The sequence below is a fragment of the Dipodomys ordii genome, unplaced genomic scaffold (assembly GCF_000151885.1).
Source record: "Dipodomys ordii isolate 6190 unplaced genomic scaffold, Dord_2.0 Scaffold27, whole genome shotgun sequence".
NCBI lineage: Eukaryota > Metazoa > Chordata > Mammalia > Rodentia > Heteromyidae > Dipodomys > Dipodomys ordii.
Genome location: NW_012267243.1, coordinates 10,889,058 through 10,910,038, shown reverse-complemented (window position 1 = coordinate 10,910,038; position 20,981 = coordinate 10,889,058). Strand labels below are relative to the sequence as shown.

The 20,981-nt window shown below is 39.3% G+C and overlaps 1 long non-coding RNA gene across 1 annotated transcript in view; it reads right to left on the bottom strand.

The window, feature by feature from the left end:
- Nucleotides 1–11,285: 11,285 nt before the first annotated feature.
- Nucleotides 11,286–20,981, bottom strand: part of LOC105985193 — a 65,649-nt gene continuing 55,953 nt past the window's right edge. Inside the window, exon 3 of the long non-coding RNA XR_001175040.1 lies at nt 11,286–11,675. This is a non-coding gene — a long non-coding RNA (uncharacterized LOC105985193). The remainder of the gene's footprint in view (nt 11,676–20,981) is intronic.

Below are 20,981 nucleotides of genomic sequence, written 5' to 3'. Positions count from 1 at the left end.
CTCTCTCTCTCTCTCTCTCACACACACACAGAACCCAATAGGTATCCTGAATGTAGCACAAGGTTTGAAAAAACTACTGATAGTATCCTAAAAGAAAGCTTGGGGGGGGAATGTATCAAATCCACAGATATGTGAACTACAGAGATGTGATTGATATTAGAAGACCATAATGAGTAAGAATCTAAGAATTATATCTTAAATGGAGAGCTAAAGATCCTCTCTGCTTTAGGACGAGGCCAGCATTTTTGTAGGCCAGTGTTTACATTTAGAGTTATGTAAGATGTGAGTGGCATATTCAGTCATCCAGGCAGGCTGTTAGAGTTTAAGGCTTTTGTTCAACCCCATGCAATAGCGTATGGAAATTTTCCACTGCTTATAGATTGGGCAGGCTGCTCATTTCCATGAAAAGTAAACTCATTTCTTTGAAAAGGGCATGGGACTTCAGAGGGAAAACTACAGATTGAATCTCATCTCTCATCCAAGTTCAAAAAGGTTAGTTACTGTCAACTGTGAAGCATTTTTGGTGTTGGCTGTTTGGTGGTGGGATATCATTCTAAGATAGGCTTTCACTAGTAACCACAGAGCATACGGTTTGTGCTCAAAATTTTGTGGGATTTGGTCACTGGTTTCTAGTTTTGAAACAAAAGTAGGTATTTTGTAAAACTGTATTCCCCAGACCTATTCACTACAGCAATAAGTTTGATTTTGGAAATCAAGAATCATCATGAGAACATTATATTAGTGAATCGGACCCTTTCAAGGACTGTTCTTCATACACTTAATATACTTAATATAGAATGAACCATTTCGTTAACGGCCAGGCAAAGGTGCTTATAGAATTTGACTCTACTCACCATCCCCTAACCCTCAATGCTATGAATTGATTGGGTTGTTAAATAGAATTGCGAAACGTATTTGCCAGCACTGAACAAACTCAAACACATAAAGGACATGTTTAGCATCTGGTAGGGTATGAAAAAGTAACCCTTGTATTATGGAACAGGAGACACAAAGAATAAATTGTGAACTGATCCAAGTAAACAGGACGTTCTGTCATAGCAATGTAAGATCAAACACACTGATCTGGCAATCTATGTCAGGAAAGAAAACACGGAAAAGCCTCCTCCAGTCTGTGTTTAGGAGTGCCAGCCCAGTGGGGAGGGGTGGGGGGTGTCAAGGAATTCAGTGGGGCCTCGTAGTTGTATGGATATTCACTTCCATCCCTCACTCTGGCTAGTCTTTGCTCTGCAATGTGAGCAAGGAACTTCCATCCATGCAACAAGTAGGTAGGTTCTGATGCCCACACTGGACCGGGTTCTTTGCAGGCTGAATGCAGTGCCTTTGCTACCTAAGCTGAGAAACAATAAGTAGCCTTGTGTTTCTCAGCTTAGAAAAGTATGTAGAAAGAATCTGTGACAAAGACACAAACAGACCCAGGCCTTGTACTTGTCCAATTACGAATTATGTAACCTAGAGTGAGACTTTTGCTTTTCTCATTTGTAGAGTAACGTATAAGGAACTGTCTCATGTAGGTTCTAGTATAGGTTCATTAAAACCATAAGAGATGAAAAAGTATAGTGTGTGTGTGTGTGTGTGTGTGTGTGTTGCATATACATGTGTGTGTGTGTGTGTGAAAATGGAATTAGGTAAAATGACAGGATGGGTAAGGGTAGAAGATATGGGAGAGAAATTACAAAAGGGATGACACAGATCAAGATGCATTGCACTCACAAGCTAATGTGTCAAATTTAAACCTCTTTGTGCAAGTACTTAAGAACAATAAAAATAAGTTAATTAATTAAAAAGAATTATTATAAGAAGTGGTAAGTATTGGACCATTTGCTTTGTGAAGATTTGTTTGTCATAAAAAGGATGATGAACATTTCCATCTTATTGTTTGCTTTGCTGCTCACAAAATATTAGTGAATACTCAAAAATATGAAAGAAATCTCAGAATCCAGTGTGTGCCATAACACATCACAAATTTGGGATGTCTGTAGGGGCATTATTCAGTCTTCCTTATTAGCAAGCAAATTATTTTGAGATCTAGATTCGATGAACATGTGTATCTCACAAATTGTCATCTTGCCTGGAGGAAGCTAATCTGAAAATGTTTTTCTTTCCTGTGACTAGTTCTTCCTTCTCAAAATAGACCCCCTGCCCAGGGATTAGTCCATAGCTCACCTGAGCCAATCATAACACTTCGTCTCTCCTCTTGACAGACCTGTCATATCACCAAAAAGCTGTTAAGTCAGGAGTCTGCAGCTGGCAGTGTTCATCTTCTACCAGGCAGAGAAGGTTTGTCTGTGCGAAGTGAGCCATTCTGTTTCTCTAGGAGATGAGAGAAACCGAATCCTGATGGACTGTGAACTTTTGATTCTCTTCTATTGGAGACTTTTTGAGACTGGTTGCTCAGGTCTGCTTGCACTTCTAATCCATCTCCTTTTTATTGTGTAAGATAATTTGGATTTGCTTCTGTCACCAATGTAAAACCCAGATCTACAGAAAATGAAGAAACCCATTAGCGTCACTCTTGAGTTAATCATCGCTTTAAGAATGCTTGGAGGGCCTGGGTTTGATATCACCCCTGTAACCCCAGCTATCTGAGAGGCAGAGATCTGGAAGACAGCTGTCCCAGGCCAGCCAAGATACTCTCAGAAAAATAACAAAAGAAAAAGGTTGAGGGTATGGCTCGTGTAGTAGAGTGCCTGCCTCTCAACTTTGAGTTCAAACCTGAGAACCAGAGGAAGAATAAAAGGGGAGGGAAGGTGTGCAAATAATACACAAGACAATACAATCCGAAAATAAATAAAATAAAATTGGAAGAAGAGAAATAGAAGGATAAAGAAAAAAGATAAAGAAAGGAGGAGAAAAGAAGGGTACCTGAGGCTGGGAATATGGTCAGATCTCTCTCTCTCTCTCTCTTGTTTTTTTTTGGTCAGTCGTGGGGCCTGAACTCTGGGCCTGGGTCTTGTTCCTCAGCTCTTCAGCTCAAGGCTAGCACTCTACCGCTTGAGCCACCACTTCCGGCTTTTTTCTGCTTATGTGGTGCTGAGGAATCGAACCCAGGGCCTCATGCATGCAAAGGCAAGCACTTTACCAGTGAGCCACCCTCCCCGCCCCAGAACTCTTTTTAAGGGAGACTTTAGGCTGCCACCTTGGCCTGGGTGCTGAAAAGATGGATGCTCATTTGCGTACAAGCAGTGGTGACATGGGGGAACACTTCTGAACTGAGAGCCCCACAGAACAACACCTCTAAATCACGACTGAGGCAAAGGAAGGATCCAAAGGGCATTAATCCTGGCACTGTGACCACCTACAACTCTTACTTTAAACTACTCATATCCTTTCTAGGGCTGATGTTCATCTATAAACAAGAGTTTCAGACTGCAAAGTGCTATATGTCTTTAAAACTCTCAAAATTTACTTGAGACTTAACAAAAAGTGACTGTGAGCCTTTGGAAAGAGTCTATAAAAGTCCATTAAAACTGTTTTTTATTTGCATTCTTTTTGAACCAGTGGTGGAGAGTGAAGCCAGGGTCTAACACCAAATAGGCAAGTGCTCTACCATTAAGCTACATCCCTCAACCTGAGACTGGAGTCCCATATCATTATTTTACCAGTAATAACATATATAACATTAGTATAGGCCAGGCACTATTCTAAATGCAATAAATATGTTTACTCTTTTCATCTTCACTTCATCCCATGCCATATTTGTGTTATCTCCATTTTAGCATCAAAGAAAGTCAAGCATAAAGGAATCTAGTAACTTGCCTAGCATTATAAAATTAGCATATGAGAAGCAGGAACTTAACTGATGTAGTAAGGCCTGAATTCACATGTTTAATAATGGCGCTGCACACCAATTATTCAGTGTGCCTGCTTTCCTGCCTTGCTTAAAGTAGGAATTGAACACGTGCTTCTGAAGTTAGCAGATGAATATAAAGTAAGCTTTCTGAACACAGTGACAGCAACCCAATGAGACATGTTTGTTAGGTCATAGTGACCTGAGTAGAGCTATTCCCAGGGGACAATTGATTCTTCGTAGGGATATTGTATAACCATGTTTTCCCAAATGCATACCCCTTCTGTCACACCCTGACTGGAGAGGTCTTGGAATATTATATAACAAGGGCAAAGCTTTGCTGAAGGTAGGATTGCTCTTGTATAATTTCCTTGGGAAGTAGATTATACAGTATAGGCTAGTGTCCTACCTCATACCAATGAGAAAACACAGGAAGTCAACTGCTGGAGGAAAAAAAACCCCAAAACAGTGAATTACAAGAATATGGTACCCAACAATAACCCTTCATCCCATTTGTTAAGTGTAGTATTCCCTTTTTCCCTAGAAACTGAAATATAAACAGTCCTTGCGGGGCGGAGGGTGGGGGCGCGGGGAATGCTGTTGTACATAAATATACATAATTGGGTCAGGTGCTGATGGCTGAATCCTGAAATCCTAGCGGTTCATGAGGCTCAGATTTAGAATTGTGGTTTGAAAACAGCCCAGGCAGGAAAGTTTGTGAGACCCTTATCTCCAATTAACCACCAAAATGCCAAAAGTGGAACCGTGGTTTAAGTGGTAGGCACTAGCCTTGAGCAACAAAGCTCCAGGACAATGCTCAAGCCTTGAGTTAAAGCCACAGCACTGTCACACACACACACACACACACACACACACACGCACACACACACAGCATACATCAAGGGGAGTTTTGCTGTGGTATTTCCACACATCTATATAATGTGTCCCAGTCAACCTTAACCCCTTCATCACTCTTCCCTGTCCTATCTTTCTTAAAAAACAATTCCAATAGAGGTTTATTGCCCTGCATGGGAATAAATGACGTCAATATATTCATCCTCATTTTCCATCTTCTTTAGCCCTCTTCATTTCTACTGATGCTTGCACTCCCTGTTAGAACCTAAACACAGTCCTTTAAATCATAACTTTCTTAGTTCCTAGAGAGACAGCAGAAATGGCTTTTGTAACTAGCCTGTATCATTTGGATGATGTCTTTATAATAAAGTTTATTGCAGAATATGCTTTAAGCAAATTATGGTTTCGTTCAGAATAAAACTTTGATAACTAACCTCATTATCCTTCTAACATAACATCTGTTTCCTACACTAGCTCTGTTGTAAAGAATTATTAGAGTCAAACTTGGTGGTTTCCTCAAACCACTCCCTAGTTGGAATGCTGAGATCAAGTTTTTTAATCCATACCAGCAGAGATTTACCTAAGCAATTGAAAGAACCATTGTAATCTGCAGCTACTATGTGGTTTTACAAAACAGGTGAAGATTAGCAACTTCCACTCGTATTGTCCAGCAGTTTCAAGGATCTAAAGCTTAAAGTACAATTCAACCCAAATCATGACAATTGCAAGGATCTGGAAATTTTTGATTACTAGGACTACCAATAACTCTCATGTGATCAGAATAATAGCTGTGGAAAAAAACCTATTAGATCATTGTGTTTATGGATCCCCATGCTTGTTCTAAAGAAGCAATTAAGAGCTTTGCTTGCACGGGTTTGGAGAGAAGACTTTAACTCCTTGTAGTGTAGCCATGTTGGTACCAGTGAGAAATGATAGACCACTGCCCAGCAGAGCTACCTGTCTCATTCAGATAGAGAAACCTGCTCAAGGTGAAGCCTGAACTGAGCCCCTGGGTTCATGATCTGGTACGGGATACATAGGGGCTGATTTGTTTTGGGGGTATTATTTTTTGCTAATCTGGCCCCTTGGGACATGTAGCCACAAGAGCAATCTCTCACCAAGTCCCAGGAGGACAAACACTCCACACACAGGACAGCTCAGCCTACAGAAAAGCCCTACAGATTTGAGTGTTCCCTATCCCGCAGGCACATAGGTGCATGAATCATTTGCATAAACTGTGAGACCACAGTGGATGGAAAACTCTGAATGGAAATACGGCTTTTTTTCCCCCCGTTAAGACTATGCTAGCAGCTTGAAGAACCCCTATAGAGAATATGGATCCTAGTGTCACAAAAAGGTTGTACTAGCCAGAAAAAATAAGGGATTGGAGTAACCCAGAGGAATTACCTAAAGGTGAATTAATAAAAGCTGAATTATAAAGGTGAACATGTTGGACAGGTAAGACTAACCCAGAGAGGAGGCTGCAGTAATGATAAATTTCTGACCTTGGGTGCCAAGTCACTTGAGTTTACTTTCATTCTTCATTTTGTGTCGTTTTATTTGTTTTAGCGGTGCTGAGGATTGAATCCAGGATCTCATACATTCCATTTCAAATCTTTTGTTTCCCCCATTTCAATTCTTATAGTAGGAATGTATAGGAGAAACTTTTGGATTTTGTTTTGAATTTATAGGCACTTTATGTTTTTAAAATGAATATGCAAATGTTGGTATAGCCCAACGTAGACTAAGCTCCTGGAGGGTTGGGAGCAGTCTACTGCTCCTGTGGAAATACATTTTTTGGGTGGGGAAAGTCCAGCCCATAGCAGTTGTTACAGTAGTCAACCTCTGAGACGACCCCTCAGCACCTCTGCTCGCATTGCTCACATTCTAGAACAGTCACTAGCAACAAAGTGAAGGTGCTAGGTCTCATCTAGGATTTGACTATAAAAGACTGAGGCTTCTAGTTAGGTTCCGTCCCTTCCCTACCCACCCCCTTCCCTTCTCCTCTCTCTCCCTCTCCCTATGCCAACTGCTACTTCCTGGGGTCTCCCTTGTGGCATGCACCATGCTTGAATAACATTTTTAGAAATAGTCACATGACCACAAAAATGCAAAACAAAACAGAAATCCACTCACAGCCACATCACAGTAGGCTTGGAAGCAGACTCTAATTCTGCACAAACCATAAATGATTACAGCCCTATTCTGCAACCAGACAACACCCTCTAGGAAACCTCAAATTAGACTGAAGAGTGGTTAACTTCTAAGCACCCAACTAAGCTGCTCTTGGATTCCAAAACTTATATAGTTTGGTTATCTTTGTTAGCTAATCACTAACATTAATAAAAGGAGTCCAACTGCATTGCCGATTTTTCTTAGTAACCTTGATCTCAGTATGTTTTGGTTTTTTTTCAATCTGTTTTTGAGGTAAGGTCTTTTGACATAGCCCAGACTTAGACTTGTCATAAGCTTACTATGTAGCCTATTCTGTCCCCAAGCTTTCAATCTCCTGCCTCAGTTTACCAAATAGCTGAGATTACAAGTATCTGTGAGCACATACGACTTGGTTTAAACATTTCTGTCCAGCTAATCCTGAACCCAAATTCCTCCTTGCCTTCCTGGTAAAGAGGTAATGGCATTTTCTAGTTTTATGATTCTAAATTCAGTTGTGTTGGGCTATTCTCCGTCCTGACCTCATTGTATGTCTATTTATTCACTCATTCGACAAATACTTAATGATTGCCACTCTTCTAGATCTTGGGGACAAAATTGAGCAATCTTTGGCCCTGAAGCAATTACACCTCGCATAGTCTTCCGATAAGCTATATTTCCTGACACAGTCTTTCTCACCTATCAATTGTCTGTGTTTTGACTCTCTACATAAGCTCTTGCTGATGGAGACCAAGCACTAGCTAGCCTTTTCAATGGAAGTCTAAGAGACACTCTTACTAGTCACAACAGCCCTTAACAATCAAGACGCCTGCATAACACCATGGTCCTGGTTATACAATCGTGAGTACAGTCAATGCCAGGAAGAAATCACCATATGCCTTACCTCCTCTTTCTGTTTCTGTGACACAGTGCCTGACATGGGTCATTTATAATGGATTTTCTGTAGCTTCCTTTAGATTATAAAAGAGATTTCTTTGGATTCACAGTTCTGAAGGCTGGGAAGTCTAACATCAGGTGACTGAATGTTATAGAGGACTTTGTATGATTTCAATTCAAGACAGAGAAGTGGAAAGGTGAGTGGGTACATGTGAAAAGCCAGAGCACAAGGGCTGGGCTGCTTTCCCACAGTGGGTTCTCGCAGTAAGTACTCTAATCCTCCAAAAGAAAGGTGTCAATTCATTCGTGAGGACTCCACGCCTCTCACTCCCTCTTGCTGGTCTCCACCTCCCAAACTGCAGCACGGAGGAAGTAAGTTTCCAACCCGGGGGATGTACTGAAACCACAGCACCACACATCTTGCTCCCACCCATCAAATGAAGCCTTCCGTGACATTTCATGGGGTTTCACATGCCGTAAATCTTTAACAAATCACATGTTATCAGTTGATTGACATTCCAGAGGGACATTTCCTCCCCAACATCCAAAGAGACTGTGCAGATTAGAAAGATACAATCCACATATTGTCAAAATAATAGGTAGTGGCTTAGTTCTTCTCAAGAAAAATAAAAGCACTCAAGAAGTGCCCTCTGGGGGACCTTTGGCTGCTGCTCCTTTTCCTCTGTCCCAGTTACTGGGTCACACATCCTATTGTGGTGAATACCATAGGAGGCAACTACCCTCAACCAATGTCTGCTAACTCTGCAATGCTCATGTACAGAGCACAGTACCCCAAGCCAAGGCCTCCCTCCGCCTGAGCTGCTAGTCCCCTTTCTGGCAGGTCTACTACAACAGTTCCAGTCCTCTGTTCAAAAAGATCAGTCTAGGAATTAACAATGGATTCCAGGGGCAGCCACAATCTCAATCCTTTTCTCTAGTACTGGTCCAATCATATTTTTTTTTTCTAGAAAGTAAATCTTTCTCTGAAGACTTACGCAGACAACTTGAGCATGTAACTTTCTCTAACTCATTTCCATGGACCTCAGTGCTGGGTGAATTTGGCTTTGGCCTACACTGAAACTTGTGATTGAAGGATATTCCAGGAAATGTAATTTAGGATCAAGATTTACCAGCGTACTTTTAGCGTTATGGCTATTTGGGGAAAGTCACCTGAAAACTAAAATAAATATACAAATAAGAAAAAGTGCACAGAAGAAAATGTTAATTCATGTTTTCCTCCTACATTAAATTTCTGCCTTTACTATTTACACTTCAAATTCAGCTTTTCAATTTCCAATTCGTTCCATGCAACTTTATTGCCTTTGGATTACCAGGTAATGACAAGTTTGGCTATTATAAAGAAGAGGAAATCTTTGTTTCAGAGAAACCAAGTTGTTTTTTTTTGTTTTTTTGTTTGTTGTTTTTTAGGAATGAGACCACTTGAATCTGTAGCAACAAAAACAGTTCTTGCCTTGGGGTTCAGCAGGGAAAGGTGTTCTTAACTAAGCAGATGAAGTTGTAAACTTAATTTGGCTTTTAAACTTTTGCTTATTGAATATTTACATGTGTTTTTTTGTCTTCCATTAGGATTACATTTTATGAGACCGTAAAAAACAAGGCAAAATTAGGAGAAAGATAAATGAAGTCTACTAAGTCCATGTATGGAAAGGTCATATTGAAACTTATTTAAGATATTACAAGAATTTTTTTAGAAAGGAAAGCATGAGAAGGAAGATAAGAGAGAGTAATAGAAAAGGTGAATATCATCGAAGTATATTGTATGGAAAGATTACAATGAAGGTTCCAAACAGCACACAATTAATGTGTGCTAATAATATTGCAGGGGGATGAAAATTATCATATAGGGGCTGGGAAGGTGGCTCAGTGGTAGAGCGCTTGCCTTGCATGCATGAGGCCCTGGGTTCAATTCCTCAGCACCACATAAGCAGGGAAAAAAAAGCCGGAAGTGGTGCTGTGGCTCAAGTGGTAGAGCGCTAGCCTTGAGCTGAAGAGCTGAGGGACAGTGCCCCAAGCCCAGAGTTCAGGCCCATGACCAGACCCCCCCCAAAAAAATTAACATATAAATGATATAATCTTTCTCTTAATAGACAAATTTGTTGTTAATTGAGATAGATTTTGGATTAAATACACTGAAAGATCAGATAAAGTTATTATGATAATTAGATGAGGTATGTATCCTAGAGCTATGGAAAACAAACTTGTGGGAATAAATCCAAAATAAAGATGTTCACAGATTTCAATGAGACCCAAAACAAGAACATTAAACTGACAGTTGTGCCTTTATCTTATCATAGGCACCCAGTGGACTGGATAAGAACTTCTGCATTCTTTTCTAATAGTTCAGAAAAGGAGGCTGGTGCTGTAGCTTAGTGGCAGAGTTCTTGCCTAGCATGCATGAGAAGTTGGGTTCAATCCCCAGCACATGCACATGTGTGTACAGATGTGTGTATGTGCATGCACACATGCACACACATTGCACACATGCACACACACATACATTTGTGCATCATGAAACCATGAAAAGATCACCTGTATGCTGTATTGTCCTGAATTTGCCTTTTTTAAATCCAGTCCTTATAGGTCAGCTCTTTTCCTGACTGGTGAACAGATATATTTACCTTAGATAATGAAGTACTAAATATGTCCAGAAGTGTAGAAAAATAGGAACAATACATCTTAAAAATAATTACAATGCACTTACTTTGTTTTCTTCTTCACCTTTCTTATCATCCCATGATTCTCTGTAGTGAATAGGTTTCACATCAGAGGATGGTCCCAAGAGGAGAAAGAAGATCCCTGTCATCTTCACTCATGCATTTGATCTTTTCTTTTGCTAGAACATTGCACTAACTAGTTTACTTCAAACCACTTCACTTGTATCACTCATTCAGGTGGCAATAATGTATATCCATTTGTCCTTGCTCCATATTTTTTTGCCAGTCCTGAGGCTTGAACTCAGGGCCTAGGCATTGTTCCTGAGTCTCTATGTGCTCAAGGCTCTAGCTCTATGACTTAAGTCACTGCGCCACTTCTGGCATTTTTTGAGTCGTTTATGGGACATAGGAGTCTCATGGACTTTTTTGTTTTCCAGAAAACTTCCATATGGGGTTCGTTTCATTTTTGAGGCAAGGTATTACTATGTAGCTCAAGCTTGCTTCAAATTCTCAATCCTCCTGAGCATTCTCAATAGTGAGATTACAGACATGTGCCACCACACACTAGCTCATGTATAGCTTCAGAATGCAGCTCCAGGGTTCTCTAGTCTAATTCCCCTGGTTCCAAATACAAAAGAAGTAAGGAACTCAATGAATGAAAAGACAAAAACAGAATCGATATGTGCAGACATGCTCTATATAAATTTAAATCATAGAATATAAGAGTAAAGCACATATAGGATTGTGTCACTGGTGTCCAGACATTAAGGAAAGCCAATTTGCAATGAGGCGATTAACACAAAAGCCAGTGGCAACAAGCAATGTGTTCTGATTGCAAACATCTTTGCTACAAATTGCTGTTAAAAGCTTCTCTGTTTTCTCTTTGTTTTTTTTGTGTGTTTTTTATTGCATGGTGATGATTTAAGGTAATTGCACAGTAACTGCAGAATGCTACATGTTATTTCATGCAAACCATTTAGTAATTATGCCAGGTAACCACACACGCACAGGAAACCCTTTAATTAGAAGATAGAATCACTTGCATTGCCCAGCTGCGTTCACTCTTGATCTATTGGTCAATTCCTGAAGCTCTCCTTGGTCCAGGGTTTGGATTTGTCAGCTGCACAGAGCTTGAAGTGCTGCTCTCAGCTTGAAGCACTACAGCACAGGGATGACCTCTCCCTCCCATCTTGCCGTATTGTGTTTGAATGGCTTGGCTCCAATTCTTCCTTGGATCCACCCACCTCTTCTACTTAGGGACACTTGGAAGATTCTGCGCATCCTGGAATCTAGAAAGAAAATGAAAATGATCATTGTGCATGACTCAGCCCACACTGTGGAATAAATTAAACAGAGCTCTATTGGCTAATTTAAACAACTCTATGCAAACATCCATATATCTGTAAATAATGAAGTTTGGAGTGATGCCTTTTCAGCATTATTTCCAATTTTTCCTCAGTAGAGAGAGTGGTACCTCCTTTAGTTACATGTGGGTAAGAACATTAAAATAACCATTGTAGTCCTTCTTATTCCAATATTGTCACTTACATATTATTTGCTGATATTCCTTCATTTATATGTAGTGCCACTTTTTCTTTTTCTTTTTTTTTCTGTAGGTCGTGGGGCTTGAACCCTGGGCCTGGGCTCTAGTGCCACTTTCTACCCTACTATGTGTCAGAGCTGTTGTTGGCTTCAGCCACTATTTTCTCCAGCAGCTATCTTGCAGGCCACAGTCAATACCTTTGATGGTAATTGCTCAAAATTCAATTTCTAAATACACACTATTGTTTGCAATTTGCCACAGATTAGAAACCAAAGCATAGGGAGGGACACTCTTCTCTCCCACATCTTCTGAGAAATACTTGCTCCTGCAATGACTCCTTCCCACCTCAGACGCCCTGGCTTTTGATAGGATGAGAATGACTGACATCCAGGCTGAATGCTACTATGAAGAAGAAACCGGATCCCATTGTGCAGAAATTGGATCGGCCTTTTCTCCAGGCTGCAGCTATGACAGACCTGCGGCTTAACTCCTTCATGGCCACAGGCAATGAGCTGCCACTGCTACATCTGAAATCAAGATGTTTATGCCCCCCCCAAATTCCACCCCATTTATGGGGTTTGGAAATATGACCAATAGAGGTATAACATGACCTCTTAGATCACTATTAGAAGTATTCTATTTTGTCTGACAATTGCACCCCAAAAACATTCAGGTTAAGATAGTTCACACTTGCAAGAAATATCAAGTGCTTTTCCAGTACTCCAAAAGTTTCCAGTGTTTCTTGTTTCTGTTTCCTTGGGTTTTTGCTGCCATTGTAATTATTGTTTGTTAGTTTGGTTGGTTGGTAGGTTTATTGATTTTTTTAAAAAATGTTTTGCTATGAGACAGGGCTTTCTCATGTCTGTAGAGTGTCATTGAGTTTGGCTTAAAATCTGCTACGAAGTCCAGTCTGCCCTTGAATTTGACATCCTCTTACTTCAGCCTTTTGAGTGTTTGGGTTTATATGCATATCCCACCATTGTCTCATTCCTCTTTTCCCATTTTTAAGGATGGACGGGTGGCAATATTGTTCCATAAGATCTTTAGTTAGTGAAATTTCAACATGCCATCTTACTCTGTGTAAGGATTTCCTAGGGAAATCCTTTCCTAATCTTTTGGTCTTGTTCAATGTCCAACTCTGAAACACACCAACCCAAGTTTAGGCAGTTTCTTTGACTGCTACTCATTCAAGTCATGTATATTGTTAGGTAGCAAAATCTTATATTTTCAGAAATGTTAAAATTGCTTTTTGTTGGTCTTTTGGCTGAATTTTACATCAGCATGGTAACACATTTACTACTTCAGGATTTCCTAAAATGTTTCACTGTCTTCTTTCTACCTCTCATGGTACTCGGGGATCTAACCTACTCGGGCTCAGTCATGCTAGGCAAGCGATCTATCACTGAGGTACATCCCTAGTCCTCTAATGCTAGGCAAGTGATCTATCACTGAGGTACATCCCTAGTCCTCTAATGCTAGGCAAGCGATCTATCACTGAGGTACATCCCTAGTCCTCTAATGAAAAGTGATGAGCTCAAAAGAATTCCTAAAACATGAATAGAACTTGAATTTAAAATGTTCATCATATAAATAATCTGGGTGCCAATGATTCATGTCTTAATCCTAGACACTTAGAAGCCTGAGATCTGAGTGGATCCAGCCTGGGCAAGCAAATCAATGAGATTCTAGTGTCCAATAAACCGTCAAAAAGCCAGAAGAGAGGGAGGGCTCAAGTGGTAGAGCACTTGATAGAAAAAGCCAAACAAGAGCACAGGGCCTGGAGTTCAAGGCCCAGTAGTGGCATAATAAATTAGTTAATTAATTAATTAATTAATGGATGTGGATCCATTTGCGAACAAATATAGCTGACTTTTTTTTTTTTTTTGTCCATCGTGGGGCTTGAACTCTGGGCCTGGGTGCTGTCCATCAGCTCTTCAGTTCAAGGCTAGCACCTTACCACCTGAGCCACAGCTCCACTTCCGGTTTTCTGAGTGGTTTATTGGAGATAAGAGTCTCATGGACTTTTCCTGCCTGGAATCCTCAGATCTCAGCTTCCTGAGTAGCTTTGATTACAGGTGTGAGCCACCAGCACCTGACTCAATAACTGACTTTTGATGCGGACTTAATGACTAACATCTGCTACCAAAAGTAGCAATATATTTTAAAATAGTTACTCATCTGTTCAAAGTTGATGCTTATTCTTAACACAACCAGAGCAATCATTTTGAAACCTTGATGATAATGAGCTGTTACTTATAATCTGTATTTTTGTCATATGAGGAGAAATAATATCTCAGACATTTATCTTGGTTTAGTTAAGTGCAGTTTGCTTTATAAATTAAATCTTGTGAATCAAGGAATCCATTGTGAAAAGATCAGAAGTCATCATTGTCATCTAGCCACAATATAGATTATATCTCCATAAACTTCATTTTATTCCAAGTAAAAGGTTTTCATTTAATTCTTCCTTTCTTTTGACTTGGGATGATATAGAATGCTTATAAATGGGTTTCCATCCTTTACCATCTCTTCTCATCTCACCACCTTCTGATTTTGTTCATCATTCTGATTTACATGTTATCTGCTGATTTTCTTCTGTTTATTTATGAAATTATACTTCCGACCCTAACTATAGAAAAAGTGCTCAGTGGTTTATTCCTTTGGAGGGGAAACAGAATTTGAACTCAGGGCCTCAGACTTACTTGACTTACTGATTCAACTGGTACTCCACCACTTGAGCCATGCCTCTAGTCTCTCAGTGAATTATTCCTGCTCAAAATGTTCAGTATAGATTTATTGCATTTTCATGGAGATTAAACCCTCTTAAGTGCAACTGCAACCTGCATCCTAATCCTTAACCCCCAAGACTTCTTAATCAAATGCTGTGTCAGCTACCTGCTATTATTAGTCCCAGCAGTTAGACAAGGGGGCTCTGCCCTCAATGATCTTAAATTATCATTCTGACACTTCTTAGCTCTATGAGTTTCAGCTGGTACTTCTGGACTCACAAAACTTAATGTCCTTATTTGCAAAATTGAAATAACTCAAGAAAGTCCACTATTGTTGCTATTCAAAGTACTCAAATCTCATGCTCCTCAATTAGGTTCATTTTCCTTCTCTGTGCTCCTTTTCCACCTCTAAAGCACTGTTCCTCTAGATGTTGCTTCTGACAGTATCAGAATCTGCTAAGAATGTATTAAAAATGCAGATTCATGGATTCCATCCTAAATCTATTAAATCAAAAATTAAGCATGAGGTTGACAATTTGTGCTCCAAGAAGCCTTCCAAGAAATTCTAGTACACACTGAACTTTGAGACTCAAGATCCATCACCAGTTCTATGACCTAAACAATTCTTTTTCCATTTATTTTTTCAGCTCCTGTTGTACCCTTCCTTATCATCTATCATCTACCCTTCTTTGCCTTAGCATAAGTATAGATAGATAGATAGATGTTTTATTTTCTCCTTCTTGTCAAATTGTTAGTGCCTTTCAAGAAGGGATTTTCCTTACTAATCTTCAAATAGGAAGCAGGATTTGACCAAGTTCTTCCAAATTTGCATTCATCTGTGGTTCTCATGGTACTAAAGAACTAGAAATAAAAAATTTTCTTTTTACTACTGACTAAAAACTTCCAATCTAGGAAATGTAACAGTTACATAGACTGCTTTGAGTGCTTAATTGGAATTGAGCTGAAAGAAGGCAAAGGAGTCACACCTGGACCTCACATTCATCTTGGTGCTTTCTTCAAACCTGTAGTGTAAAAGGTATGGGGAACAAAATATCAAATGGCTGTGTAAGGCTGATAGGCCTGCAATAAGTATTTTCTGATTTATCTGCCTACAGATATGTATATTACAATTTTTTTCCATTTTGTTTAGTAAATGTGAACTTGTAAGTGAAACCAAGCTCGGTCCACTACTACAAACCTGATAAAAAAATAACACAGTTTATTCTTTCTGAATGCATGGAGTATCAATTATGAAGGAAAAAATTATATTAAAATTTACTAATTGCCTGCAAAGGAGCAATTTTAAAAAGAAAAATAAACTAAGGAACTAGTAGCTGCCCAGATTTTCAAATCATGACATATAAACATAATGAGATTACCATCAAAACCATCTGTTGGTTCATTGGATGCTGGTTACCATCCAACTGATGGGTGGTCAGTGGCTGTCCACAAGCATTCTTCTCAAGCAGTGTGGTAGTTTGCGTGACTTTCCAGTGGTACAGAGGGAATCTACTGTCATTGGATTTCTTTTGACCTACTGCTGGGCAGTACTACTTACTTTATTTGCAGGCAATCTTTTCTCCACAACTTTAATAAGTTGATACACAATCTGAGAACTCATAGATAATCAAAAGCCATGTTATCATTCTGTTCTAACCATATCTATAGAAAATACTGTTTCATTTTTTTCCCCTTGGCAGAGATCCGTGTACTGCTGCCCCTGTTAAGTAAAGGCGTTATCTGCAAAATACAGATAAAGGTAACTTAAAAGACTCTCTTGGGATTTTTTTCCCAACATTTTTTACAACCCTAACATCTACTTATTTCCTTCACTGAAAAAAAAACAACAACAACATAGCCATGTTATCAACAATGCTTAAAAGACAGTTTTCCCAGCAAATAAAGTCCAACCAATACAACTTCTAAAAGGTATTATCTTTGTTTGTTTCCTACAGCTGAAGTACTTAAAGATTTCTTTAGAAGGATCTAGAAATAGAGTTCCTGGATAAGTTCTTAGAGATGCCTAAGAGGCTTTGGGGGAACTACATGCTGTAGCTGGCTATGGAACAAGGTGAGAGCAAGGATTTCAGTAATACTTTGCACATGAGTCACAGAATGAATAATCAGCACACACAAAAATCCACTCTCTTGTTGGAACAGTCAAACCAAAATGATTCTAGACTCTATACTTCACAATAGGTAGATCTGGTGAGGGAAGAAGAAGAGGAAGAAGAAGAAGAGGAGGTCAGTTGAAAAGAAAGAAAGTCATGAAATAAAAATTGTTATTTTGGGAATGGACTCTAGAGAAAATGTAGATATGATTATAGAGATTGAAGACAAAAAACAAATCATATATGTACTATATATCTATAATCTCAGCACGCAAGAAGCTGAGACATGAGGATCAAGAGTTCAAGGCCAACCTGGACTAACGTATCTCTAAAAGAAAATATCCTGCCAGGTAAAAAAAATTAACCTATCCAAGGGCTGGTGGCTTATGCTTGTAGTCCTAGCTACTTAGGAGGCTGATATCTGAGGATAACAGTTCAAAGCCAGCCTGGGCTGGAAATAGACTATGGCTGAGTACTAGCCTTTTAGCCTTGAGCAAGAAAAGCTCAGGGACAGCACCCACACCCTGAATTCAAGCCCTAGGATTGGTACCAAAAAGAAAAAAGAAAAGAAAGAAAATATTCTGAAAAAAAAAAATCTGTCAGGATCCAGGTGCCAGTGGCTAATGCCTGTTATCCTAGCTACTCAGGAGGCTGAGATCTGAGGATCGTGGTTCAAAGCCAGCCCGGGGCAGAAAAAAACCTGGTGAGACTCTTACCTCCAACTAACAGCTCAAAAACTGGAAGTGGTGCTGTGGCTCAAGGGGTATAGTGCTAGTCTTGAGCACAAAGAGGCTCAGGGACAGCATCCAGGCCCTGAGTCCAAGCTCTACAACCACTACCACCACCAACAACAAAATACATATCTATCAAGAGAAAATTCAGAAAATGATCATTGTTGCAGGATGCTACCTATGAGGTATCTACAATGGAAAAATTCATAGAAGCAGAAATTAGAAGTTACCTATGGTGGCTGGGGATAGAAAAAAAAGAAGCTATTCCTTTCTTGGAGGAGGAAAGTACTGGGGATTGAGTAAAGCAGAGCTTTACAGAAATTGTGGTGGGAGACTGGTGTGATTCTATTCAGGAGACACCTCAAGACACCGATTTCAGAGTATCTACTTCCCATTCCATCCCCTGTTCTTATTGGGAACATACCTTGTAATTAAAATCACATCTCCACAACCAAAAAGATTTTTTTCAAGTTTAGGCCAAGTGTTTCTGCAGCAAAATGGTTCCATTGGAGGTTAAAGGTGTCTGCAGTGTTTTTTTTTATTGTATTTATTTTCGTGTTACTCTTGGGGCTTGAACTTAGGGCATGGGCACTGTCCCTGAGCTTTCGTCCAAGGCTTACTATAACTTATGCCTCAGCTCCAGCTCCAGCTTTTTATTTTTTGGTAGTTAATTGGAGGTAAGAGTCAAACGGACTTTCCTGTTCAGTCTGGCTTCAAACTATAATCCTCAGATCTCAGCTTCCCAAGTAGCTAGGATTACAGGTGCGAGCCACTGGCGCCCAGCTTCTTTTCTTTAAAAAAAAATTAAATAATTACACACACACACACACACACACACACACACACACACACACACACACGTTTGTCCTTCTGATAAGAAATAGCTTGAAGCACTATAAGCTGGTGGTGAACCTTCTAGTCTATACTTACAGTACAGCTATAGTTTAGAAAGCTCTATCAACTGGTGAGTGCTAGCAATATGCTGGCAAATGTTACTGTTTTTCTTAACAATGTGCATATGTTTTGTTTATACCATCTTCAAGTTTAAAATTGTGTTTAATATTTTGTGTCAGAAGCATTCACTTTCCTCGAATCCCATGTCACTAATTCCATTATCCTTTGTGCTTACCTGGTTATCTGTTTCTAGTACAGCCAACATTAAGGAAGAATGAAGTGTAGAACTCTTCCTTCTTCACAACCCATCTTATATCCCATTTTACTTCCCACATTCCTGGAATGTGCTCTTTTACTTCTCAGAGGCTCACACCAGTGTCCAACTTAACATTTGTGTTACTTCTTTGATTCGAACCCCAGGTTATAATTTGCACTGGTCCGGTACATCTACTTCTGTGTAGTAATGATACCTCACGGTATCATTTCTACCACTCTTTCAGCAAGACCAATAGACCCAGATTTAAAATGACATCAATTAAAAAGTGATTAAATAATATTAAATAATATTCCTGAGAAATTTATAAACAACCATATCATTCTATGACAGTAGTTGCTGATGCCTAAACTCTGGGTATAACCTATCAGCCACTTACCTAAGAATCAATGATTATGGAATTTATTCCTAATAGATATATAGTGCATGACATTTTAATTAGATCATTTTTGTGGCTTGGAACATTGTCAAACCAATGAAACTTAAAAGGGAAAAGTTGTAATTCTCTAAACTTTTCTAGAACTATCTGTGACTATTTAATGTTACTTTTAGAGTCAGAGTTTCAAAGAAATAAGGTAGATTGAATAAATAGGATTAGGTAGTGACTCAATGGGAAATGTAATGTTCTTTGCTTTCTGTGTTAAACAAGAATTTTTTTCTTTAGAACACAGCTCTAAAGTATTCAATGGGAGATTGACTGTACTTGTTGCTTGGAGATAGCAAAGACTACCATAGTAATGGGAGTTTATGACAGTTTATTACTGCAGTGGGTGTTCACATCATAGAGGCCAGGCAATAGAGAGGAGAATAATAGGAAGAGACAAGAACAAGGTACATCCTTTGAAGATATGCTACCAGTGACCTACTTCCTCCAACCAAGGCCCCAACTACTTTCTGCCATCTCCCCAAACAGCCACCATACCACAGTCTATCAAACGATCAATTAAAGGCAAACACCCCAGGTCAAATCACCTCCTAATGACTGAGTCTATCAGTTGACAAGCCTTCAGCATATAGCCTTTTTAGGAACTACTTCTTCTTAAAACTATAACAATGCCCTTCTTATTTTGTTTTCATTTAATCTTCTTGAAATTCATGCTTATGGAAGAATTAAAGGATTTATTTGTAGCAGGAGCATTTTGTCTGCCCCCATTAATGAAAGTAGGGGCCAGCACTCTAATTCCAAAGTACACTTACAGTACCAAAGTTTGTGAGTAATTCTGTTTAACCATAGTAATGATGACCAGAAAACTAATCAAAATGACTGCATAATGTCAGGTTAACAATGATAACAACAACAACAAAATTATAGTCACCCAATACAATCACGGTTTACTTATGCTCAAACAATATCAAAACCAGTCCAGAAATCCTCTCATGAAGTTGCCAGCTCCTTCAGTATTGACACCACAGAAGGACCGAAGGTGCTGCTGCAGAGATAGAAAAGAGGGCATACAGAAATATGCTGGAATTTAACTGTCATGACTGAGAAATAACTTTCTCTCTACAATTTCCTTGGACAGTTAGTTACATGATTCTAACCTAACAGGAACATAAGCTGATAAATACAGAAAAGCACAAGAAAACTTGGTGAGCCCTAAAAGCCTTTCTTACGAGCAGAACTGCTTTCTGGATTAGTGTTCTTTATGGTCCAAGAACTGCAGCAATTAAGTTATATGTTATCTCAAATCCTCAATACAGCCTTTCAAGATAGGTTGTTCATTTCTCTTTACAGGTGAGTAAACAAAGACTCACACAAATTAATTTCCATGTAATTACCTCTGATTCATACAGAAACCTTTAAAGGCATGCATTATCAACTCCAGTTTAGAATTAAGCTTCTAAGGACCCAGTGGCAAAAGTTGGATTTGATTTATGGAAAGCTAGCTTCTTGCTTCTCTACATGTGTTTACCAAGTACACCAGGGTCTGAGGATCCACAAACAAAGAAAACCTGAAAGAGGAAGAGACACTTTGGCTAACATGCATCAGCACCATGCTCTGAGACTTCAAATCTGGTCCACACCAGGAATGGAGTCCTAAAAGTCAGTATTTCCAATGACAAAAACAAAACACAATGGAACAAAAAATAGGGACATATGGTTAGAGTTAGGTTTTCTACAAAGCCAATAGAGTTTAAGTTTTGGAATTCACGGGCAACTTCCAATCCCCTGGGACAGACCTTTGTTCGTGTATTTAGAGGAGATACTATTTCTATAAAAATATGCAAAATAGGACTTTTAACAGCAGATAGTTAAAACCACTGTGTCTTTCTACTTCTTTATCCTGTCGCTTATCCTATCATATTATTAAT